General features: G+C 43.6%; 10 non-coding genes and 1 pseudogene across 10 annotated transcripts; 8 read left to right on the forward strand and 3 right to left on the reverse strand.

Moving 5' to 3' along the window:
* Positions 1 to 1,303: 1,303 nt before the first annotated feature.
* On the reverse strand, positions 1,304 to 1,410 carry LOC116044952. The gene has a single exon (XR_004103799.1). It is a non-coding gene; the product is annotated as a U6 spliceosomal RNA (small nuclear RNA).
* Positions 1,411 to 2,006: 596 nt separating this feature from the next.
* LOC116044946 lies at positions 2,007 to 2,122 on the forward strand. Its single transcript, XR_004103792.1, has one exon. It is a non-coding gene; the product is annotated as a U5 spliceosomal RNA (small nuclear RNA).
* A 282-nt stretch (positions 2,123 to 2,404) lies between these two features.
* LOC116044957 lies at positions 2,405 to 2,591 on the forward strand. The gene has a single exon (XR_004103802.2). It is a non-coding gene; the product is annotated as a U2 spliceosomal RNA (small nuclear RNA).
* A 3,304-nt stretch (positions 2,592 to 5,895) lies between these two features.
* Positions 5,896 to 6,002, reverse strand: LOC116044953. The gene has a single exon (XR_004103800.1). It is a non-coding gene; the product is annotated as a U6 spliceosomal RNA (small nuclear RNA).
* A 595-nt stretch (positions 6,003 to 6,597) lies between these two features.
* Positions 6,598 to 6,713, forward strand: LOC116044947. The gene has a single exon (XR_004103793.1). It is a non-coding gene; the product is annotated as a U5 spliceosomal RNA (small nuclear RNA).
* A 282-nt stretch (positions 6,714 to 6,995) lies between these two features.
* LOC116044942 lies at positions 6,996 to 7,182 on the forward strand. Its single transcript, XR_004103789.1, has one exon. It is a non-coding gene; the product is annotated as a U2 spliceosomal RNA (small nuclear RNA).
* A 3,306-nt stretch (positions 7,183 to 10,488) lies between these two features.
* Positions 10,489 to 10,595, reverse strand: LOC116044955. Its single transcript, XR_004103801.1, has one exon. It is a non-coding gene; the product is annotated as a U6 spliceosomal RNA (small nuclear RNA).
* A 596-nt stretch (positions 10,596 to 11,191) lies between these two features.
* Positions 11,192 to 11,307, forward strand: LOC116044948. Its single transcript, XR_004103794.1, has one exon. It is a non-coding gene; the product is annotated as a U5 spliceosomal RNA (small nuclear RNA).
* A 5,767-nt stretch (positions 11,308 to 17,074) lies between these two features.
* LOC116044954 lies at positions 17,075 to 17,265 on the forward strand. Its single transcript, XR_004898429.1, has one exon. It is a non-coding gene; the product is annotated as a U2 spliceosomal RNA (small nuclear RNA).
* A 424-nt stretch (positions 17,266 to 17,689) lies between these two features.
* On the forward strand, positions 17,690 to 17,806 carry LOC116044949. The gene has a single exon (XR_004103795.1). It is a non-coding gene; the product is annotated as a U5 spliceosomal RNA (small nuclear RNA).
* Positions 17,807 to 18,072: 266 nt separating this feature from the next.
* On the forward strand, positions 18,073 to 18,165 carry LOC116044959 (annotated as a pseudogene).
* Positions 18,166 to 25,181: the final 7,016 nt, after the last annotated feature.

The following is a 25,181-nucleotide window of genomic DNA, read 5'->3' on the forward strand; positions in this document are numbered from 1 at the left end:
AACCCAACCTCCCACGCCTTTCATCCCCCATTTTCTTCCTTTTTTATCCCTAACCCTCTCCATGACCTCTTACCCTAACCTTAACCATCACTGACCCCTGTCTGGACCCCTGACCTCAAATATTGGCCAATAACATCTGACCTCGAACAGAGCCTAAACCAGTGTTAACAATTGCTCCTGACCCTTTGAGTGGTGTTCTATGTACATACTGTGACAGCAAGTGACACTCTGATACTATGAATGTAATTACAAATATGAGAACTGGATAGCGATGGGGGGCCTTGAGGAGGGACAGTGGTGGCCTTGGTGTTTTGACTGCTTTCTGTAGTGCGTGCATTCAGAGTCTCGGTGACCCTCTTTTTCCTAACCTAACCCATGACGCACACGTCTTTCCCCTTAGCGGCATCTAGTGTGTAATTTACGAAGCACTGTTGGTTATAGTAGATATAATTAAGTCAATCTATGTTTTTATTAATGGCCACCTACCAAAAGAGGAATGATTTGAAACTGGCACCAACTTGATTTCTAGCTTTAAATTCATCTGGAACACTCCGAGGAATGTCAATGCTGTGTATGTATACGCGGTTGTCAAATGAACCCCCTGGGAGAGTTGTTTTGTGGTGAGAGAGCTCCTTTTGTAAAATGTTGTGGTAGTTGTTGCATCAAGAGGTCCTTGTCTATTGAGGGGAAGATTTAGAAGGGCATAACTAATTGTGTGAGGGTGCACGTACCTGTCCATCCTGGTGGTAGACTAGGCCGCAGTTTGTTTTCACCACGAAGCCACCAGAGGTCCTCCCTGGAGAGGTTGTGATGAGAGAAAGAGCTAGCAGGATAGTTACCTAAGTCGGTGGTAACACTTAAGGTTTCTGAGCAATCGGTGTCTGGTCAATTTTTAACATTGAAGCCCTGGTCGTATCGACTGAAACATGTGTAATTTCCAGGGTAAAGAACAATAGATGGGGGAACAGATGAGACAGATACTGCTGGGAAGAGCAGGGAGAGAGTGCGACACTTGCTATCTGAAGGGTTGTATGCGGTGGAGAACAATTTTGTAACACAGGACAGCCCCTCTGGGTCATTTTTGTTAGATAGTTTGAAGGGCATGCTGCCTAGAAGTAGGCTCAGCCAACAACTGCCTTGGCTAGATTCTTTACAGTGGCTTATTTAGTACGTCAGACTCGTTGTTTAGCCAGAAAGAACTCAGGAAGCTTCGACCCATATGACCTTTCCCGCATGGCAGTGCCAGCGGGTCTTTAGTGCAGAGATTCATGTCTTTAACAGCTCGGGGCAACACGTTCAGATCAAAATGTGGTAACGCTTCACGAATTTGCGTGTCATCCTTTCGCAGGGGCCATGCTAATCTTCTCTGTATCGTTCCAATTTTGTCATACGTGCTGCCTGAGCAAGCACATTAACCCTCAGGTGCTGCCTACACTTTAAACCCCTTGTTGTCATACTGACACCTTCACAGCGGTGCAGGCTGGAGGTCCAAATTCTGTAGAAGTAAGTACTCTCAAATGTCACAATAGCAAGGGGTGAGGTCTTCCCCCCCCAAGACATAAATGTCTTCTTGCAATTTGTTTAAACTGCCAGCTAATTCTGTGCCCATGTTTAATTTAAAAAAGGAAAATCCGAAAATGCCCTGACAGTGGCAAGGGGGTGGTGCCCAATTTGCCCTTCCGGTCAGAGGCTGGGCTTGGGGCCCCAGCTGCCGTTGGTCTCTGATAGCCAGTAGGGGGTGCCACAGCAGATGGTCCAGTGGGCCAGAGTTTGACTTGTGTCTTTTGTTTGGGTAAATGCATAGTTCTGAATTAGGCTCAGCCAACAACTGCCTTGGCTAGATTCTTTAGAAGGGCTTGTTTAGTATGTCCGACCCATTGTTTTTGTAGCCAGCAGGAACTCTGGTCACCACACAGGAAGCTTCGATCCACATGACCTTTCCTGCATGGCAGTGCCAGTGAGTCTTTAGTGCAGAGTTTCATGTCTTTAACAGCTCGGGGCTACACTTACTCTGGTTTCTCTTCATAACGCACAAGTCTTTCGCCTTTTACTAAAGACTTCCGTGGAGAGGAACACCAATGAGTTGAACCTATTTTTGGTGGGCTCTGCTGTTTGGCTGAGTCTTGCTTACTTGTGAAAAGCAAATAAGCTGTCCTTAACTAGACTTCTGTTGTTATTAGCAGCTAAGAAACAGGACACAGAGGGAACATTGCCGTTTGGCTGAACCTTGTCCAATTGTGAAAACCAAACAAGCTGTCTTTAACCAGCCTTAGGTGCTTCACCATGGAGCGCTTGGGCGGGGGTGCTAAGTAGCAGCTATTGTTATGCCCAATTAAAAGCACTGGACCATGACAAGTGAGAACCGTCCGGGGAGGTTGCGTCAGACAGTAAACAGGTGGTGCTCATCGCTTCTCGGTCTTTTGGCTAAGATCAAGTGTAGTATCTGTTCTTATCAGCTTAATGTCTTATGTGTCCTCTATCAGGGACAACATATTAAATGGATTTGTAGCAGTGGGAGTTGAAAAACGGGCTTGCTCTATTTGCATAGACATGGTACGGTGCGCCCTTCTTCTGTTTTGTGTAAAACCAAATAACAGTGCACGCTGAACTGCTCGTCGTTCAATTTGGTACTGGGCCAAAAGAGACATGCGTGGCAGTGGCTGGCGGACTTCGTGGCCAGGAGTTGTGGCAAAAAACGCTCGGTTTGACTGAATGATCTGTAAAACCTCATTGGGCTTCTGGTATCAAAACGCTGTTATAATACTCTAAGACACGACAACTGGGGTGAAAAACGCAGCAGTGAATAAACAGCAAGATGAAGTCTCACAAAAGTGCAGCGAGATTTGGAGTATTTGATTGGCAGGAAAAACAGCAAAGAGAAAATATTGGCGGTGTGGCCTTGGATTTGGAAAGTGGCACACCAGGTGAGGCTTACCGCGAGGGTTTGGACCGGGACGACTAAGCAGCCGTAAGGCTGCTCTCGAGCAGAGACCTACCCCTAACCGATATCCAACTTCATCCCCTTATCCTTATTTTCCCTTCTTATTCTTTAACCCTGACCGTACCCTAAACCGTAACCCTAACCTCAACCCTAATTCGACTGGGCCCTGACCTTTAGCTCAAATCCCCATACAGATTGTTTCAACAACAAACACTTTAAAACCAGGAGGGGGGACCTCAAGGAGGGGCTGAGATGTCTTGGGTTTGTTGTTCCATTAAGTAGTTTGTGCATTCAAAACCTTGCAGCCTTTGGCAGCGAGGTTTTCTTTATCTAATCCTAACACACACACGTGCAGACACACACACTCTCAGACACACACACACATGGTTGTATTCTTATCCAAGTATGACCATCCGAGGGCTGCCATAACCTTTACTTTATTCTGCTAAAATCATCACATGTGATGAATGGGACTATATATGGCTGCTGTTCAGGCCAATGCCACGTGTGGCCACAGGAGGGCTCTCAATTCCCTACTTACCTGTATGTCTCTCAATAGTGACATTTATCCCCTTTTTACATTTTCTGGGAAGATCAGCATATGCGCTGAAGGACTCCTGAAACGTGTATTGATCAGAATTATGTAAACAAAAAGTTACAGTACAAATAGCTACCAATCGACTCCAAATGACCAGAAACGCGCTCCTAAAAATGTCCTGGAGGAACATTTTCCGAGAAAAAAACTGTCAAATTTTCACAAAATCCTACAATTAAAGTCTATGGCGCGAACATTTTTCGCTTATAACTCCAGAACGGTACGTCCTACACACTTGGAAACGGGCTCCGTCTGACATAATTCGACCACGCTGAACTTGTCCCCGAGTCTCTACGACCTTCCGTTCAGGAGATACAGACGTTTTGACTAAAAAAAGTGACGTAGCTCAGAAGCGAAAGGTCGTAGAGACAAGTGGGTGGTACCATAGGAAAGCCCATCATTGAAAATGGGGGGGGGTAGGTCAAAGTTTCATCGCTCTAGCCCCTTCCGTTCTAAAGATGCAGTACAAAAGGTCAACCATTTCCCATAATGCTTTGCGCACCATGTTCAAAATTTTGCACCGCCACAGAAGAGCATGTGCACACAGAGGGGTATATACAAAGTCGAAACCTTTACGAAATGTTTTGGAGTTCCTATTGGCACTCTTACTGCTATCGGTACCCCTACCGATATCCAACTTCATCCCTTATCCATCCTTTAACCCCTAACCCTTTCTTTTTTATTTTTTTTTTTATATATTTTTATATTATATATTTTTTTCCTCTTTTCTTTTTTCTTTTTACTTTTTCATTATATATTTTCTTTTTTTCCCCCCTCCCTCACATTCTTTTTCTCTCCCCCCACAGTCTTTTACATTCTTCTTCCAATCCTCTCTTCCTCTTTCTTCCTTTCTCCTTTTCTTTTCTCCCCCTTTCTTCTTTTCTTCTCTTCCTTCATCTTCTTCCTCTTCCTTCTACACCCACACACACCCACCCACCCCCCCACCACTCGCCCTCCCCTCCCTCGCTCCCACCCCCAAACCTACCTACCCCTCAGTCCCCACCCCACCCCCCTCTCTTCCTTCTTCTTTCTCTATTCACCCCCCTCCTCTTCCTAAACCCAACCTCCCACGCCTTTCATCCCCCATTTTCTTCCTTTTTTATCCCTAACCCTCTCCATGACCTCTTACCCTAACCTTAACCATCACTGACCCCTGTCTGGACCCCTGACCTCAAATATTGGCCAATAACATCTGACCTCGAACAGAGCCTAAACCAGTGTTAACAATTGCTCCTGACCCTTTGAGTGGTGTTCTATGTACATACTGTGACAGCAAGTGACACTCTGATACTATGAATGTAATTACAAATATGAGAACTGGATAGCGATGGGGGGCCTTGAGGAGGGACAGTGGTGGCCTTGGTGTTTTGACTGCTTTCTGTAGTGCGTGCATTCAGAGTCTCGGTGACCCTCTTTTTCCTAACCTAACCCATGACGCACACGTCTTTCCCCTTAGCGGCATCTAGTGTGTAATTTACGAAGCACTGTTGGTTATAGTAGATATAATTAAGTCAATCTATGTTTTTATTAATGGCCACCTACCAAAAGAGGAATGATTTGAAACTGGCACCAACTTGATTTCTAGCTTTAAATTCATCTGGAACACTCCGAGGAATGTCAATGCTGTGTATGTATACGCGGTTGTCAAATGAACCCCCTGGGAGAGTTGTTTTGTGGTGAGAGAGCTCCTTTTGTAAAATGTTGTGGTAGTTGTTGCATCAAGAGGTCCTTGTCTATTGAGGGGAAGATTTAGAAGGGCATAACTAATTGTGTGAGGGTGCACGTACCTGTCCATCCTGGTGGTAGACTAGGCCGCAGTTTGTTTTCACCACGAAGCCACCAGAGGTCCTCCCTGGAGAGGTTGTGATGAGAGAAAGAGCTAGCAGTATAGTTACCTAAGTCGGTGGTAACACTTAAGGTTTCTGAGCAATCGGTGTCTGGTCAATTTTTAACATTGAAGCCCTGGTCGTATCGACTGAAACATGTGTAATTTCCAGGGTAAAGAACAATAGATGGGGGAACAGATGAGACAGATACTGCTGGGAAGAGCAGGGAGAGAGTGCGACACTTGCTATCTGAAGGGTTGTATGCGGTGGAGAACAATTTTGTAACACAGGACAGCCCCTCTGGGTCATTTTTGTTAGATAGTTTGAAGGGCATGCTGCCTAGAAGTAGGCTCAGCCAACAACTGCCTTGGCTAGATTCTTTACAGTGGCTTATTTAGTACGTCAGACTCGTTGTTTAGCCAGAAAGAACTCAGGAAGCTTCGACCCATATGACCTTTCCCGCATGGCAGTGCCAGCGGGTCTTTAGTGCAGAGATTCATGTCTTTAACAGCTCGGGGCAACACGTTCAGATCAAAATGTGGTAACGCTTCACGAATTTGCGTGTCATCCTTTCGCAGGGGCCATGCTAATCTTCTCTGTATCGTTCCAATTTTGTCATACGTGCTGCCTGAGCAAGCACATTAACCCTCAGGTGCTGCCTACACTTTAAACCCCTTGTTGTCATACTGACACCTTCACAGCGGTGCAGGCTGGAGGTCCAAATTCTGTAGAAGTAAGTACTCTCAAATGTCACAATAGCAAGGGGTGAGGTCTTCCCCCCCCAAGACATAAATGTCTTCTTGCAATTTGTTTAAACTGCCAGCTAATTCTGTGCCCATGTTTAATTTAAAAAAGGAAAATCCGAAAATGCCCTGACAGTGGCAAGGGGGTGGTGCCCAATTTGCCCTTCCGGTCAGAGGCTGGGCTTGGGCCCCAGCTGCCGTTGGTCTCTGATAGCCAGTAGGGGGTGCCACAGCAGATGGTCCAGTGGGCCAGAGTTTGACTTGTGTCTTTTGTTTGGGTAAATGCATAGTTCTGAATTAGGCTCAGCCAACAACTGCCTTGGCTAGATTCTTTAGAAGGGCTTGTTTAGTATGTCCGACCCATTGTTTTTGTAGCCAGCAGGAACTCTGGTCACCACACAGGAAGCTTCGATCCACATGACCTTTCCTGCATGGCAGTGCCAGTGAGTCTTTAGTGCAGAGTTTCATGTCTTTAACAGCTCGGGGCTACACTTACTCTGGTTTCTCTTCATAACGCACAAGTCTTTCGCCTTTTACTAAAGACTTCCGTGGAGAGGAACACCAATGAGTTGAACCTATTTTTGGTGGGCTCTGCTGTTTGGCTGAGTCTTGCTTACTTGTGAAAAGCAAATAAGCTGTCCTTAACTAGACTTCTGTTGTTATTAGCAGCTAAGAAACAGGACACAGAGGGAACATTGCCGTTTGGCTGAACCTTGTCCAATTGTGAAAACCAAACAAGCTGTCTTTAACCAGCCTTAGGTGCTTCACCATGGAGCGCTTGGGCGGGGGTGCTAAGTAGCAGCTATTGTTATGCCCAATTAAAAGCACTGGACCATGACAAGTGAGAACCGTCCGGGGAGGTTGCGTCAGACAGTAAACAGGTGGTGCTCATCGCTTCTCGGCCTTTTGGCTAAGATCAAGTGTAGTATCTGTTCTTATCAGCTTAATGTCTTATGTGTCCTCTATCAGGGACAACATATTAAATGGATTTGTAGCAGTGGGAGTTGAAAAAGGGGCTTGCTCTATTTGCATAGACATGGTACGGTGCGCCCTTCTTCTGTCTTGTGTAAAACCAAATAACAGTGCACGCTGAACTGCTCGTCGTTCAATTTGGTACTGGGCCAAAAGAGACATGCGTGGCAGTGGCTGGCGGACTTCGTGGCCAGGAGTTGTGGCAAAAAACGCTCGGTTTGACTGAATGATCTGTAAAACCTCATTGGGCTTCTGGTATCAAAACGCTGTTATAATACTCTAAGACACGACAACTGGGGTGAAAAACGCAGCAGTGAATAAACAGCAAGATGAAGTCTCACAAAAGTGCAGCGAGATTTGGAGTATTGATTGGCAGGAAAAACAGCAAAGAGAAAATATTGGCGGTGTGGCCTTGGATTTGGAAAGTGGCACACCAGGTGAGGCTTACCGCGAGGGTTTGGACCGGGACGACTAAGCAGCCGTAAGGCTGCTCTCGAGCAGAGACCTACCCCTAACCGATATCCAACTTCATCCCCTTATCCTTATTTTCCCTTCTTATTCTTTAACCCTGACCGTACCCTAAACCGTAACCCTAACCTCAACCCTAATTCGACTGGGCCCTGACCTTTAGCTCAAATCCCCATACAGATTGTTTCAACAACAAACACTTTAAAACCAGGAGGGGGGACCTCAAGGAGGGGCTGAGATGTCTTGGGTTTGTTGTTCCATTAAGTAGTTTGTGCATTCAAAACCTCGCAGCCTTTGGCAGCGAGGTTTTCTTTATCTAATCCTAACACACACACGTGCAGACACACACACTCTCAGACACACACACACACATGGTTGTATTCTTATCCAAGTATGACCATCCGAGGGCTGCCATAACCTTTACTTTATTCTGCTAAAATCATCACATGTGATGAATGGGACTATATATGGCTGCTGTTCAGGCCAATGCCACGTGTGGCCACAGGAGGGCTCTCAATTCCCTACTTACCTGTATGTCTCTCAATAGTGACATTTATCCCCTATTTACATTTTCTGGGAAGATCAGCATATGCGCTGAAGGACTCCTGAAACGTGTATTGATCAGAATTATGTAAACAAAAAGTTACAGTACAAATAGCTACCAATCGACTCCAAATGACCAGAAACGCGCTCCTAAAAATGTCCTGGAGGAACATTTTCCGAGAAAAAAACTGTCAAATTTTCACAAAATCCTACAATTAAAGTCTATGGCGCGAACATTTTTCGCTTATAACTCCAGAACGGTACGTCCTACACACTTGGAAACGGGCTCCGTCTGACATAATTCGACCACGCTGAACTTGTCCCCGAGTCTCTACGACCTTCCGTTCAGGAGATACAGACGTTTTGACTAAAAAAAGTGACGTAGCTCAGAAGCGAAAGGTCGTAGAGACAAGTGGGTGGTACCATAGGAAAGCCCATCATTGAAAATGGGGGGGGGTAGGTCAAAGTTTCATCGCTCTAGCCCCTTCCGTTCTAAAGATGCAGTACAAAAGGTCAACCATTTCCCATAATGCTTTGCGCACCATGTTCAAAATTTTGCACCGCCACAGAAGAGCATGTGCACACAGAGGGGTATATACAAAGTCGAAACCTTTACGAAATGTTTTGGAGTTCCTATTGGCACTCTTACTGCTATCGGTACCCCTACCGATATCCAACTTCATCCCTTATCCATCCTTTAACCCCTAACCCTTTCTTTTTTATTTTTTTTTTTATATATTTTTATATTATATATTTTTTTCCTCTTTTCTTTTTTCTTTTTACTTTTTCATTATATATTTTCTTTTTTTCCCCCCTCCCTCACATTCTTTTTCTCTCCCCCCACAGTCTTTTACATTCTTCTTCCAATCCTCTCTTCCTCTTTCTTCCTTTCTCCTTTTCTTTTCTCCTCCTTTCTTCTTTTCTTCTCTTCCTTCATCTTCTTCCTCTTCCTTCTACACCCACACACACCCACCCACCCCCCCACCACTCGCCCTCCCCTCCCTCGCTCCCACCCCCAAACCTACCTACCCCTCAGTCCCCACCCCACCCCCCCTCTCTTCCTTCTTCTTTCTCTATTCACCCCCCTCCTCTTCCTAACCCCAACCTCCCACGCCTTTCATCCCCCATTTTCTTCCTTTTTTATCCCTAACCCTCTCCATGACCTCTTACCCTAACCTTAACCATCACTGACCCCTGTCTGGACCCCTGACCTCAAATATTGGCCAATAACATCTGACCTCGAACAGAGCCTAAACCAGTGTTAACAATTGCTCCTGACCCTTTGAGTGGTGTTCTATGTACATACTGTGACAGCAAGTGACACTCTGATACTATGAATGTAATTACAAATATGAGAACTGGATAGCGATGGGGGGCCTTGAGGAGGGACAGTGGTGGCCTTGGTGTTTTGACTGCTTTCTGTAGTGCGTGCATTCAGAGTCTCGGTGACCCTCTTTTTCCTAACCTAACCCATGACGCACACGTCTTTCCCCTTAGCGGCATCTAGTGTGTAATTTACGAAGCACTGTTGGTTATAGTAGATATAATTAAGTCAATCTATGTTTTTATTAATGGCCACCTACCAAAAGAGGAATGATTTGAAACTGGCACCAACTTGATTTCTAGCTTTAAATTCATCTGGAACACTCCGAGGAATGTCAATGCTGTGTATGTATACGCGGTTGTCAAATGAACCCCCTGGGAGAGTTGTTTTGTGGTGAGAGAGCTCCTTTTGTAAAATGTTGTGGTAGTTGTTGCATCAAGAGGTCCTTGTCTATTGAGGGGAAGATTTAGAAGGGCATAACTAATTGTGTGAGGGTGCACGTACCTGTCCATCCTGGTGGTAGACTAGGCCGCAGTTTGTTTTCACCACGAAGCCACCAGAGGTCCTCCCTGGAGAGGTTGTGATGAGAGAAAGAGCTAGCAGTATAGTTACCTAAGTCGGTGGTAACACTTAAGGTTTCTGAGCAATCGGTGTCTGGTCAATTTTTAACATTGAAGCCCTGGTCGTATCGACTGAAACATGTGTAATTTCCAGGGTAAAGAACAATAGATGGGGGAACAGATGAGACAGATACTGCTGGGAAGAGCAGGGAGAGAGTGCGACACTTGCTATCTGAAGGGTTGTATGCGGTGGAGAACAATTTTGTAACACAGGACAGCCCCTCTGGGTCATTTTTGTTAGATAGTTTGAAGGGCATGCTGCCTAGAAGTAGGCTCAGCCAACAACTGCCTTGGCTAGATTCTTTACAGTGGCTTATTTAGTACGTCAGACTCGTTGTTTAGCCAGAAAGAACTCAGGAAGCTTCGACCCATATGACCTTTCCCGCATGGCAGTGCCAGCGGGTCTTTAGTGCAGAGATTCATGTCTTTAACAGCTCGGGGCAACACGTTCAGATCAAAATGTGGTAACGCTTCACGAATTTGCGTGTCATCCTTTCGCAGGGGCCATGCTAATCTTCTCTGTATCGTTCCAATTTTGTCATACGTGCTGCCTGAGCAAGCACATTAACCCTCAGGTGCTGCCTACACTTTAAACCCCTTGTTGTCATACTGACACCTTCACAGCGGTGCAGGCTGGAGGTCCAAATTCTGTAGAAGTAAGTACTCTCAAATGTCACAATAGCAAGGGGTGAGGTCTTCCCCCCCCAAGACATAAATGTCTTCTTGCAATTTGTTTAAACTGCCAGCTAATTCTGTGCCCATGTTTAATTTAAAAAAGGAAAATCCGAAAATGCCCTGACAGTGGCAAGGGGGTGGTGCCCAATTTGCCCTTCCGGTCAGAGGCTGGGCTTGGGGCCCCAGCTGCCGTTGGTCTCTGATAGCCAGTAGGGGGTGCCACAGCAGATGGTCCAGTGGGCCAGAGTTTGACTTGTGTCTTTTGTTTGGGTAAATGCATAGTTCTGAATTAGGCTCAGCCAACAACTGCCTTGGCTAGATTCTTTAGAAGGGCTTGTTTAGTATGTCCGACCCATTGTTTTTGTAGCCAGCAGGAACTCTGGTCACCACACAGGAAGCTTCGATCCACATGACCTTTCCTGCATGGCAGTGCCAGTGAGTCTTTAGTGCAGAGTTTCATGTCTTTAACAGCTCGGGGCTACACTTACTCTGGTTTCTCTTCATAACGCACAAGTCTTTCGCCTTTTACTAAAGACTTCCGTGGAGAGGAACACCAATGAGTTGAACCTATTTTTGGTGGGCTCTGCTGTTTGGCTGAGTCTTGCTTACTTGTGAAAAGCAAATAAGCTGTCCTTAACTAGACTTCTGTTGTTATTAGCAGCTAAGAAACAGGACACAGAGGGAACATTGCCGTTTGGCTGAACCTTGTCCAATTGTGAAAACCAAACAAGCTGTCTTTAACCAGCCTTAGGTGCTTCACCATGGAGCGCTTGGGCGGGGGTGCTAAGTAGCAGCTATTGTTATGCCCAATTAAAAGCACTGGACCATGACAAGTGAGAACCGTCCGGGGAGGTTGCGTCAGACAGTAAACAGGTGGTGCTCATCGCTTCTCGGCCTTTTGGTTAAGACTGCGATCACCTCCGGCTAATCGGAAAACTCTGCCTGTTTGTGGCCTTGTTTTCATGGTGTTAGGAGGATATTGTCATATAGTGTTTGAAAATTTAGATTTTCTTGTAATTCGCTGTTTCACGAAAGGTAGGTAAGGTTCTTAAAGCTTTGTTTTTAAACCTCAGCTAGGGCAAACAGGGAAATTGAGTGGGGTCTCCATCATGTCAGCCAGCCATGCTGGCATGCGGAGGCACCACAGTGTCCGCTTTAATTTTAAAGATAAAGATGGCAATCCATTGGTGATGTCACGGCTTGACTTCTCCAGGAAGCTTATACAAAGAACGTTACTTTTCCCACCAGAAGATATTAATTGTATTGTTACCCTGCCTTTTAACAAAGGTTTCGATGTAAGCTTTCGCTCTGCCAGTGTTCTCAGAGACTTCTGGAATAGATATGAAAATGAAAAACACCAGTTTTCCACTTTCAATGTTGAGAAACTGACTGACAATGCCTTTAAAACAGTCATTGTCAGAATGTTCAATGAGACAGTGAATGCGGATGACATTTGTTTGTGGCTGGGGAGATATTGCACTGTGAAAGGCCAGGCTACCAAGGTGAGGGATGAGGATGGAATCTGGAATTGCGCGTGGAGGGTCCCCATACACCAATGTCAGGACCCTCAGGGCTTCCAGGGCCTGAAACATCTGCCATCAATGATAGTTCTCGGTAACAACAGAGGCTACATCCACTACCAGGGACAGCCCAAGCTCTGCCGCAAGTGTGGTGAGCATGGGCACCTGGCAGAAGCATGTCAACAGATAATTTGTGGGAAATGTAGAGAAATTGGGCATACCTTTGAGGAGTGTACCAATGGCAGGAAGTGTAATCTTTGTGGAGAAACAAACCACCTCTTCAGAGATTGCCCAAAGTCTTTTGCCAACAAACTGAAAGCAGCAAAGGTAGTCGCAAAGGAACAAAATGGCGGACCAGATGAACCATTTACAGAGCTGTTTGCAGAAGCCGAGCTGGGAAATTCAAATCTCCCTCCAAATCCTGTGATTGGAGAACAAGAAATGGGTGAAGGGGGAGAGGAGGAGGGGCCTGTAACTGCCCAATCAGAGGAGAGTGGTGGGAAAGATGGGGCAGTGCAGGCAGAAGGCGGAGCTAGTCTAGAACATGAAAGTGACCAGTCACAAGGCAATAGCGAGGATGCCTCCCTCCCCAATGCCCAGCCGGCCAAGAGGCCTTTATCAGAAACGTCCTCGGAGTCTGCTGGAGTCGCAGAGAAGAGGGGAAGAGCTGGCAACTCCTCAGACAGTTTATCTGTGGGGGAGCCCAGAGTCTTCCCCCCCGATTCCCCAAATGAGGTCTCTTTCCTAAACATAGCTCTGCAATCAACCCCCAAGGACTCAAACTTAAATGCAACCTTGCAACAAAGGCCCACCCCCAGAGTCCAACCGGGAAATGAAGCTCAAACCCTTCCCTTTTCACCAATAGGAGTGAAGGAAGAGCTCCATTCACAAGCCATTGACTAACTGCCTCTTTTAAGACATTTTAACATTGCAATTCCCCTCTTAGTCCTTTAAAATGTCATACTTGTTATTTATAATCATACTCATGACACTTACCTTCTCAACCATAAATGTGAGAAGTGTGAAGTCGAGAGTTAGAGCTGAGACTGTTTTATCCTTCCTTAACTCTTTTAAGTCGGATGTGTTTTTAATACAGGAGTGTGGCCTGCCGTTTTTAAACCATTACAGAGATTGGGAGAAGTTATGGCAACAAACATCGATATGGAGCGGATCAAATCAGAACAAAAATGATGGCGTGGCCATTCTAATCAAAAACCCCCTAGTCTTGGTGAAGGGTAGCACAGTGGTGAGAGATGGCCGGGCACTTTTAGCACACTTGACTTTTATGGGAAGAGATTTTAACGTCTTAAATATTTATGGTTTTAATGATAAAAATGACAGGTATGACCTTTTGGAAGACTTGCAGTTCCACATGCTAGGTAGGGCGCCACTAGTTGTAGGGGGAGATTTTAATTGTATTCTAAGCAGGAATGATAGGAAAGGAGCAGGGGAAGATCTTAAAATTGACAAAACATCGGTTTTATTACGGGACATATGCAAAGATTTTAAACTTCTCGACTGTTTTAGAACCATGCATCCCAGAGAGCAAGGCTTCACCTGGTTCAGTGGTGATGGCACCAGAGCCTCTCGCATAGATTACATTTTATCACGCGATTGCCCACCGATGGATGCTAGATTGGAACCAGTTTTCTTTTCTGACCACGCAATGCTTTCCTGCACCCTCTCACTGTCTTCTGAGGTGATATTAGGAAGTGGTCTGTGGAAGCTCAACTGTTCCCTTTTAGAGGATAGGGAGTTAGTTAGTCAGTATCGGGAGCAGTACCTCGAGTGGCAGACCCTTCAAGACTTTTACGATACACGTGCACATTGGTGGGAAATGGTAAAAAGACGGACCCAGACCTTCTTTAGACAGGCAGGTAAGAGAAAGAAAGATAGGGACGACAGACGCATGTTGGGACTGCAAAAACGACTCCAGCGGTATTTCAAACTGAACCAACAAGGGATGGATCTAAATGAAGACATGAAACAAATTAAAGGAGAGATGTCCCTTTTAGCAGAAATTAAAAGCAAGGGGGTCATTTTAAGAAGCAAAGAAAAAGAAATAGAGGAAGGGGAAAAGTGTACAAGATACTTCTTTAAGAAAATAGTAAATAAAGGAAGGGGCTTTTTAAGCTTAAAAAAAGAAAATGGCTGCAATGCTAAAACAACAGAGGAAATCAAAGACACAATTGAAAACTTTTATACAGAACTATATAGAGAAAAACTGGTTCAAAGAGACAGCATGATGGAAGTTTTAAATTTCATTGAGCAAACGGTAGACGACAGAGTGCTTTTAACCCAGGATTTTACTATTCTAGAGTTAAATGAATGCATCAAGAGTTTTAGAACAGGGAAGTCCCCAGGAGAAGACGGACTTCCCTTAGAATTTTATTTAACATTTTGGGACATTTTAGCACCTGACTTGCTTGATGTTTTTAGCGATCTTGAAAAACTTGAACAACTTCCTGACAGCTTTAGAGTAGGGATAGTGACCCTCCTTTACAAAGACAAAGACAAGACTGACCTGAGAAATTGGAGACCCATCACACTTTTAAATTTTGATTGTAAACTTTTTAGTAAACTTTTAGCATCACGCATGTCTTTGTTTTTAGAAGGGCTGATCCACCCGGATCAAGCCTGTGCCATACCAGGGAGGAAGATCACCGACAGCCTCGCACTGATCCGAGACACCATCTGTTATGCGAGAGACAGAAACATCCGGCTAGTAGTCCTAAACTTAGATTTTGAGAAAGCTTTTGATCGGGTCTCGCACCAATACCTTTTCCAGGTACTGCAAAAAATGGGTTTCCCAAGAAGGTTTATAGCCTGGGTGGGATTGCTGTACCGGGGTATTACCAGCAAATTCATTGTTAACGGGAATCTGACAAAAGCAGTCAATATCAACTGCGGTGTCCGTCAGGGGTGTCCGTTATCTGCCCTCCTTTATGTTATTTGCATCGAACCACTGGCACAGATCTTGAGAAGGGACAAACAAATCAATGGGGTAGGAGTGCCAGGGAGCGGGGGACTTGCGACAAAGTGTATTTTATATATGGACGATATTAACATTTTATGCACTGACCTTTTATCTGTCAACAGGACTCTAGACTTGACCGACTGGTTTGGGCGGGCCTCTGGGTCAAAACTAAATAGAAGCAAGACCCTAGCCCATTTTTATGGACCGTGGACAGCGACTGAGATGACAGGACTCCCCCTGACTGTGACCCAGACCGACCAAAAAATACTTGGGGTCAAATTTGATAGGGAGGGGGGAGGGAAAACAAATTGGCCAGACATGGTAGGGAAAGTTAGGCAGAGACTAGGGTACTGGAGACTTAGAGGACTGACACTAGAAGGAAAGGTTTTAATCATCAAGGCAGTGATTTTACCTTTGCTTTTACTCATCAGTTCTGTTTTTATCCCACCCAGAAAAGTGATTTTAGACCTGGAACGAGCCATCTTTTATTTCCTGTGGGGGTCCAAGTGGGAACGAGTGCAAAGAAGCGTGATGAAGAAGCCAAAGGAGAAAGGAGGGAAAGGAGTGCCGGACCTGTTATTGTTTTTAGGGAGCAGATTTACAGCTATACACATAACAGCAGCCACGGCCCCATCCAGAAATGCTAAGACAGCAGCTATGGCACGGTTCTGGATGGGATCATATCTCAGAAGACTGAAGATTTTACCCTCTGATCTTAAAGTACCTGTGTCTTTTATCCTGCCGCCAACCTATGCTTTTATCCAGACCTTTTTAAAACGTTTTCAACTTGAGCAAGAAGAAGTGTATGTTTTAACAAATCATCGCTCTCTCATTTCAGTTGTGCAGGAGCGGGAACCAGTGAGTCCAGTGCGTGGGCTGGCATTTGGCGAGCCCTCAACTGTTTGGCGCAACATGAACCATTCGGCTCTCCCAAACAGACTCCGGGACCTGTCATGGATGGTGGCTCACGAGATCCTCCCGGTCAGGTCCGTTATGCACTCCCGGGGCATGTCAGCGCAGTCAACCTGCCCCCGACCAGGTTGTGGCGAGCCTGAGTCGGTGAGGCATTTGCTCTGGGAGTGCAGCGCTGCCGTAGACCAGTGGGCAATGGCCGGCTCCTTGCAATTCCCGTACTTACCAGCAAGGGAGGTCCTCACAGCACAGCTAGTGCTGTATGGGGTGAGCCCTAAGAAACAGATGCCAGCATGTGACTTTGCAAATCAGTGGCTCACCCTGGCCGCCATCAAAGACGCCATTTGGACCTCCAGAAACTTGCTGGTAAGAAAGCACATGCAGATCCCCCCCGCAGCTGTGATCAGGATGGCTGCAGCAGCGGCCCAAATGGCCCGAGCTGCAAGCGGCAAGCCAAGGACACAGCTGCAAAGAAGAATCGCCTCTGTGCCCATTCGGACGAAGGAGCCGGAGCCACACAAGAAAAGGTCAAAGCAGCGGCGGCCTGACTCTCCGGGTGAGGCAGGTGGGAAGGAGCAACAAGGGGAGGGTCTCCTCTGAGCACCGCAACAGGATCCCGAGAGTACCAAACGGTCTTAGTATAGCCTTGTTAGGGACTCATTGCGCTCCTGCACAACTGATTTTTGAAAAGAGCATTTAAACCAATGCCCTCTCTCTTAAGACTTTTTAATATGGACACTAAACATACTCTGACATGCACAAGATGACAACTTTTTATGTTTACCTGAAACTTATGAAAACAACTCTTACCTGTATTACGTCTGAAAACAATTGCTTTTACTGTGCTACACCTGTTTTAAATAGTTTTACAGAGTAACTTATTTATTTATCATGTTGTATCTTAAATGGTAACTGAAATTTTGTGAATTGTGTGAAGACCTTTATGAAATGTGTCTTGAACTTGTGTCAATAATAATAATAATAAAAAAAAAAAAATCTGTTCTTATCAGTTTAATATCTGATATGTCCTCTATCAGGGGACAACATATTAAATGGATTTTTAGCAATGGGAGTTGAAAAAGGGGCTTGCTCCATTCACTCCACGCATCGACCCGGTATTGCAGCGCCGCCGGGAACCGTGCACCTTTCTCCTCTCTTGTTGAAAACCAAATAGCGATGCACGCTGAGCTCCCCGTCGTTCAATTTGGAACAGGACCAAAAGAGACATGTGTCGCAGTGGCTGGCGGACTTCATGGCCAGGGGTTGTGGCAAAAACCGCTCGGTTTGACTGAATGATCTGTAGAACCTCATTGGGCTCCTGGTATCAAAACGCTGTTATAATACTCTAAGACACGACAACTGGGGTGAAAAACGCAGCAGCGAATAAACAGCGAGATGAAGTGTCACAAAAGTGCAGCGAGATTTGCACTATTGATTGGCAGGAAAAACAGCAGAGAGAAAATATTGGCGGCGTGGCCTGGGATTTGAAAGCGGCACACCAAGTGAGGCTTACCGCGAGGGTTTGGACTGGGACGACTAGGGTTTACGGCTGCTCTCGAGTAGAGTGTTGTACTTACTCTGGTTTCTCTTCATAATGCACAAGTCTTTCGCCTTTTACTAAAGACTTCCGTGGAGAGGGACACCAATGAGTTGAACCTATTTTTGGTGGGCTCTGCTGTTTGGCAGAGCCTTGCGTACTTGTGAAAAGCAAATAAGCTGTCCTTAACTAGACTTCTGTTGTAACTAGCAGCTGAGGGAACATTGCCGTTTGGCAGAACCTTGTCCAATTGTGAAAACCAAACAAGCGGTCTTTAACCAGCCTTAGGTGCTTCACCATGGAACGCTTGGGCGGGGGTGCTAAGTAGCAGCTATTGTTATGCCCAATTAAAAGTACTGGACCATGACAAGTGAGAACCGTCCGGGGAGGTTGCATCGGACAGCAAACAAGTGGTGCTCATCGCTTCTCGGCCTTTTGGCTAAGATCAAGTGTAGTATCTGTTCTTATCAGGGTTAGGGTCGTACGGATTCCACAGACCTCACAGACCTCCCCACGCGTCCGACGACTAGGGTTAGGGTTAGCGTTAGCTTCTAACCCTATTGCTTCTCGGCCTTTTGGTTAAGACTGCGATCACCTCCTGTTTGTGGCCTTGTTTTCATGGTGTTTGGAGAATATAGTCATATAGTGTTTGAAATTTTTGAGTTCCTTGTAATTTGCTGTTTTCTTTGTATACTGGTTATGTACACAATGCTTATAGATGTGGTGAGTCTGTATGTGAAAGAAAAGCAATGTAACAATGTCTTACATGATTTGCAAAAACTACATGTATTCATAATCAGTAAAACGGATGTATCCATTTTAGTCAAAACTCTATCTGCAATAGAGGGGGTTTCGCTGTCCTCTTAATTGTCATGTGTGTTGTAGAATAAAAAAGGATGGCATAAAACTAATGTGCTCACTTGTGTCCTAGCTGAATCATGGAGAGGGTCATGCAAAAAATATATTAGGGCTGATCTGGTCGATATGCCTGAATAATCTGAGGAAAACGATGATGTTCGGTATATATTAACCTGTATCGATGTGTTTTCTAAATATGCCTGGGCCAGTATGTCTTAAAAACAAATCTGGACCCACCGTCACAAGTGCCTTTAAAGAAATATTGTGTCAAGGGCGGGTGCCTATGAAACTTCAAACAGACGGGGGAAAATAGTTCTATAATAAGGTTTTTCAAAGATTGATGACTCAATATAAAATACATAATTTCTCTACATCAAACGAGACAAAGGCAAGTGTAGTGGAGCGTTTCAATCGATCTTTTAAGACTCATATGTGGAGATATTTAACAGCTGTTAATGCACATAGCTATATTGATGTGGTGCAAGATCTGGTGAGTGCTTACAACAATTCATAGGTCAATAAAAATGGCACTGTCTGCAGTGAATAAAGTCAATGAGAAAACAGTCTTTAGCAATCTATACAAACTGAAACACCCTGGAATGGTTGCTTTTAAATTATAGCAGGGCGACACCGTCAGGTTGTCAAAACAGGGGTGTATTTCGGAGAGGTTATGAGCAAACGTTTACAGATGATTTTTTTACAGTAGCTAAATGTGTCGGAAAAGGCACTGGCGGTGAGTCATTGACTGGAACATTTTATGAGGCAGAGTTACAACCCGTAACTGTCTAGACTAGACAAAAACAAAGTGTTTAAAATAGAGAAAATAATTGATAGCAAGAAAGTAGGTCGTAAAAAGATAGTACTGGTGAAATGGTTAGGGTGGCCTAATAAATTCAATTCATGGGTCGCTGAAAAAGACATAGTGGATGTGAGATAAAGCTAGCATGACAAACACTTACACTAGTCATTCTAATTCGGTAATGAAAGGCGTAGGTACAATGAATAAGAATGGGTTTTTTGTTACGCTCCCCAGTAATGCTTCAGCCTTAGTTTATCCAAACATAAGATATGGCAGTTCAGAACAAAACTGGCAAAACCGTTAATATTTCAGCAGCCCTATGAGGTAGGCCTCATAGAGATTCAGTACCCGCGGATATGGAATAACTTTACCACAGATGATGCTGAGGTTGACATTTTTGACACGAAAACTAAACAGATACCGAATAGAACTAGTGGTCGGTTGTTATAACTCAGTGGCTAGCATTGTTAACGAGTATAATATGAGATGCATGTCTAGTATAGGGACAGCAGACATAGCCATGAGCTACAACAATATTACAAAGAGGGTTTACTTTATCGGCGGTGCGGGGTATCATTTAGCATTTACAGGTCGTTTGGCCAAGATTCTTGGCTTCATTCCTGACACTGTTCGAAATAGATTCCAGCCCTCATGTTAAATGTGTAGCCCCCAGACCTGCAGACATCCACGCGGGTCGCTATAACATTTATTTATAGCGATAAGTGGACTACCAGTTAGTTGGGGATAGTCATGTCCCACTACTCAGGTGTATAAATATCTGTGATGAGAGCCGACGCATTCCCACTTTGAGTTACTATACGCCTCATTACACATCGTTGTCACGCTCAACTATTACGGACATTCAAATAGATTTACACGACGATCAGAACAAACACATTTCTTTCTCATACGGAAGTCATTGTTAAACTACATTTTAGACCTGTGAAGCAGCATTGTAATGATGCGCAAAGCATACACCTCAGATGATGGGAGATATACAGCCTACTATATGAACCAGGCCGGTGGAGAACTCCCTGGCTATATAGGCTCCAGTACGCAATATGGCTAAGGTCTAGGGGGTCTATTCAGAAATCTGTTCCGAATGGCTGTCCCCCTTTTAAAAAAGGGGTTTAATCTAGCCAAACCGCATCTGAAAACTGCTGCCACGGGTATTATACCATAGCAAGCAGACAGCAGGAAAATGGTGTCATGGTATACAGTCACAAACCGTTAAGAAGAAGTCCCTCAGGATGTGGGCGTAACCAGGCGGTATCTAGAAAACGTAAAACCACAACCAAAAAACGAAGAGTCATCAAAAAGAAGACAGCTTCAACTTTCCTAGAAATACCACCCGTGTCCGCTCTAACAGACAGTGGACCTATAGAGTTTTTCATATCTGCTAGTGGAGAAGATTATTTAGAACTTAACGATTCATATCTGTACACACGTGTAAGGATTACAAATCCTGACGGCACATCGCTGGCTAATGCAGCTGATGTGGGGTTTATAAACTACCCTAGATGCAGTCTTTTTTCCCAAGTAGATATAATGCTGGGCGATAGATTGATTACACAGTCTTCAAATACGTACCCGTACAGAGGAATTATTGAATGTTTGCTAAACTATGGAAAAGAAACACTAGATACACAGTTCAGCACTGGACTATTCTGTAAAGATACGGGCAGGAAAATGGACAAGACATCTATTACAGGCGATCATTTGGGGTTAGAGCAACGGGGCGCATACAGTGGTGAAAGCTGTATTGTGGAATTAATTTCACCAGTACACGCCGACTTGCGCTAATGACCCCAGGAAATGTTCAATTCACTGTGAAAATAATGTCTGCCAGTCTGTTTGTAAAGAAAATATCAGTGGCTCCGACTGTGAGATTAGCACATACAGTAGACACAGTAGAGCACTACAGCATACTAATGCCAAATATGCTATTGACAGAGTAGCCATAAAAACATTCTCCATACCGGCTGGTACGAGGGTCTGTAACCAAGAGAATTTATTCATAGCACAGATACCTAAATTCATAGTCTTAGCTTTTGTTGATAATGAAGCATACACTGGATCATATGCACGTCACCCATTTAATTTCGGACACTATGATACAGAATTTATAGGCCTATACGCTGATGGACAGCCTCACCCTGCACGACCTTTTCAACCTCATATTCAAAGAGGGCAATATGCGCGAGAATATTATCAGATGGTTGAATCAACAGGACGTCATTTAAAGGACCGTTCATTAGCCATAACACGATCAGATTTCAGTGGTGGTTACACGCTGTTTTGTTTCAATCTTGAACCCGATGGTGGCGGGGCAGGAAATGTATCACTGATTAAGACAGGCAATGTGAGATTGGAGGCACGTTTTCGGAACCCGCTCCCACGGACGGTGACCCTGATCTGTTAGTCTGTTTTTGATTCTGTAATCGAGATATCTAACCGTCGACAAGTCCTATTGGATCATTACTAGTATGAATAAAATAGAGATTACCAGTTTGCTTAGAAAAAGAATGAAAAGGGAAATACATTTCTTAGGAGTCATGCCATGTGATCAACTTCCAAAAACCATCATTCGTAAACTACCCGCAATGTTAGTGGTAAACACGGACACAAGTGATAAACCGGGTCTATATTGGCTTGCTATATACCTTACCGAAAACAAACATGGCTTGTTCTTTGATAGCTTTGGACACAGTCCGACTGTTTTTACACCGGAGATCAGTCATTTCCTCTTAAAAAATTGTGTGGAGATGTACCATTCGGGGGTACAGGTGCAAAATAACTATTCTACAACCTGTGGACAGCACTGTGTTCTTTTTATGTAATATTCAGAAGAAAAAAAATGTCTTATACAAAACTGTTGAACATGTATGGTGCTAATCTTGTCTGTAACGATGCAATGGTCAGTGTTGGGCAAGTTCCAAAATGTAATACATTATAGATTACTAGTTACTGTAATTTGAGAGTAATTAGTTATATTACAATATTACTGTCTCTGAATTGTAATGCGTTACACTACTTTTGCATTACTTTTGAGTTACTTTCACCAAAATAACAGGGGAAGTTTGATTTGGCAGCTAGCTTGTGAATTTCACCACCGGATCAATAAAGTCTCGTCTTTATCCACTTTAATACATCATAGATTATTCATATTTTGTATAATTAATATAAATATGCAAAGTAACTAAAGCTATACAAAACAGATAAGTAAAACATATAATAGGCAAGTAGGAGAAAATGAAAATACTCAAAAGTATGGCATTGTTGTAAAATGTTTGTTTATAGCACTTCAATAAGAAATTCATGTTGTTTAGGTTAAAACACTCTAAAGGAAATGTTCAATTATAGTGTGATTAAAACTCACTATTAACATTATTTACAGTACTTGATTTACAGCTGATTTGTGAAAAGGTAGCCTACACAATCTTATTTAACAGTAATTTAGTTTTACTGCGAACCATCACAGGAAGTGCTTTTATTTTGAAGTAGGCTACACGGAAGTTGTCTGTTGTGTAGCCTACTCTTGCTAGCTTACTGAGATGCAACCATAGACTATAATAATATTATACATTCTATGGATGCAACATGTCCGTCAGGCTCAAGTTGTTCACTTTCTTGTTTGTAAAACTGCAACATATTGAACAGTAAATGGTCACAGTAAAAGACAAGCGTTTTTGGTCGTCATTCGAAGCCATTCCACTACAGGCATAGTTACTCTCCATGGCTGATAAAATGCAATGATATTTACGTGTAGCAAGCCTCAACATTAATTACCGACATGTTTATATCTGTCAGCCGCTGACGTACCGTCACCTGTTGGGACATACATGCTGTCCGTACCGTCTCTGGTTCTGACCACGGGAACAGAAACAGGACAGCTCACTTCAACGCAGCGTAATAACTCCTGAAAATAATATCCATCTCGCAAATGTATCTGTCTCTGCAGTCATCTCAACCATCGAATACAGCGACAGGAAAATAATACGGCTTTTTTTTTTCCTGTGAAGAAATGTGTCGCGGTGTTGGTGAATTCTTAAAAAAAACAATGCACCACTAAATGTTGCGTTAAAATGCGTTGTAACTCGCGTTACTGAGATTGTAACGAGTATAATATTACTGAAATGTAATTAGTAATGCGTTATATTACTGCGTTACAGCAAAAAGGAATACATTACTGTAATTGCGTTACTTTTGTAACGCGTTACTCCCAACACTGGCAATGGTCAGTCATTTTGTTAACAAAATACACCCCGATGTGTGCCACGATCAGAAGTTTAAATGTGTACAATGTGCATGTGCAACATATAGGTAAAAGTGTTGTGTAATAGTGCTTGTTTAGCTAATAAAAATATGTGGATTTCTGTAATAGTTTTTTATTCAAACTTTTCAAAAACAGAGCTACACATGGAAAACACTTAGACACAATAGGGAAAAAAATATGATTAGTTTTGAAAAAACAAATAGAGAAATACAACCAATATTGTCACAGTTTTACATTCAATATGTCTTTTTAGGTTTTCACAGTAGGGAAAAACATTTTCTTGTGTCACAGCCACAGTCAATAGGAAAATAATGTAAAAATTAGTATTAAAAAAAAAAAAACAATATGTAAAAATAGAAAATAGGCAAATACAATCATTAAATGTCTTTGGCAACTTCACAATAAAAACTAACCATCTTTTTAGGTTTTTACAGTAGGAAAAAACATTTTCTTGTGTCACAAGCACAGTCAATAGGAAAATAATGTAAAAAGTAGTATTAAAAACAAACAATATGTAAAATAGAAGATAGAAAATACAATCATTAAATGCCTTTGGCAACTTGACAATAAAAACTAACCGTCTTTTTAGGTTTTCACAGTAGGAAAAGACACTTTTTGTGTCACAGGCACATTTCAATAGGAAAAATAACGTAAAAACAGTATTAAAAATAAAAAATACAATATGTAAAAATAGTCAAATACAATCATTAAATGTCTTTGGCAATTTGACGATAAAAAAAAATAATATCAAAAACTAGCCCACCGTGTCCTGATCATGGGTGAAGCCATACGTGCTGATCTAGGGGTGAGCGGTGAGCTTGTAGCTATCATTGAATGCTGTCTAAGGGGTGTGCCAATACGTACTGACCTCGGTGTGAACATGACTGGTGAAAGTGTATCAGTCACTGTGTGATGTCTATTAGCAGCCACAGGGGTCCCTGTTTTAAAACCAGCAATAGCACGACGTACAGCTGTGTTTGGAATTACGGATAGAGGTATGTTTAAGTGAGCTAATGTCTTTAAAAAAACATTCCATCCGGCAGGTCTTGAGCGGCCTGAAACATTATTGTGTGTTGTTACGCTTTTCAGTAGATCATACAGATGACTGCCTGTCACAGTCTTATCTTCAACAACGATTTCCCCATTATTTGACCACGCGATCTTATCATTATTACAGGCTAAAAGAGGTTTATTCCTGGGGGGCATATGTGCCAATACTTCTGATCTTATCATATCGTCTTCTACGATAGCGTCTTGTGACTCGACATTTGAGGCTTCAGCCTTTGATGCATCGCTGGGTATCGATAATGTAATTACATTTTTCTCACGTTCGCCCTGTTTTACCAGGGTTAGATACTTTTGCAAAACACTTGAATATTTTTTGGCTTTTTCATATACGTTAATGTCAGACTGACTCAATATATCACTCATGGCGCGGTCCAAATCATTTTGGACAGACTGCCGCAAAGAGACGTTTTGTGTGTCTAAGGCTTGATGCTGCTGTAATGCTGCTAATTGTTGCTGAGGCACCAGAAACATTTTCTGCGTGTGTTCTATGTCAGTTCCTATTGATGAGACTAGCGATGAAAGGGATT

Source organism: Sander lucioperca, chromosome 9, assembly GCF_008315115.2.
Source record: "Sander lucioperca isolate FBNREF2018 chromosome 9, SLUC_FBN_1.2, whole genome shotgun sequence".
Taxonomy (NCBI): Eukaryota; Metazoa; Chordata; class Actinopteri; order Perciformes; family Percidae; genus Sander; species Sander lucioperca.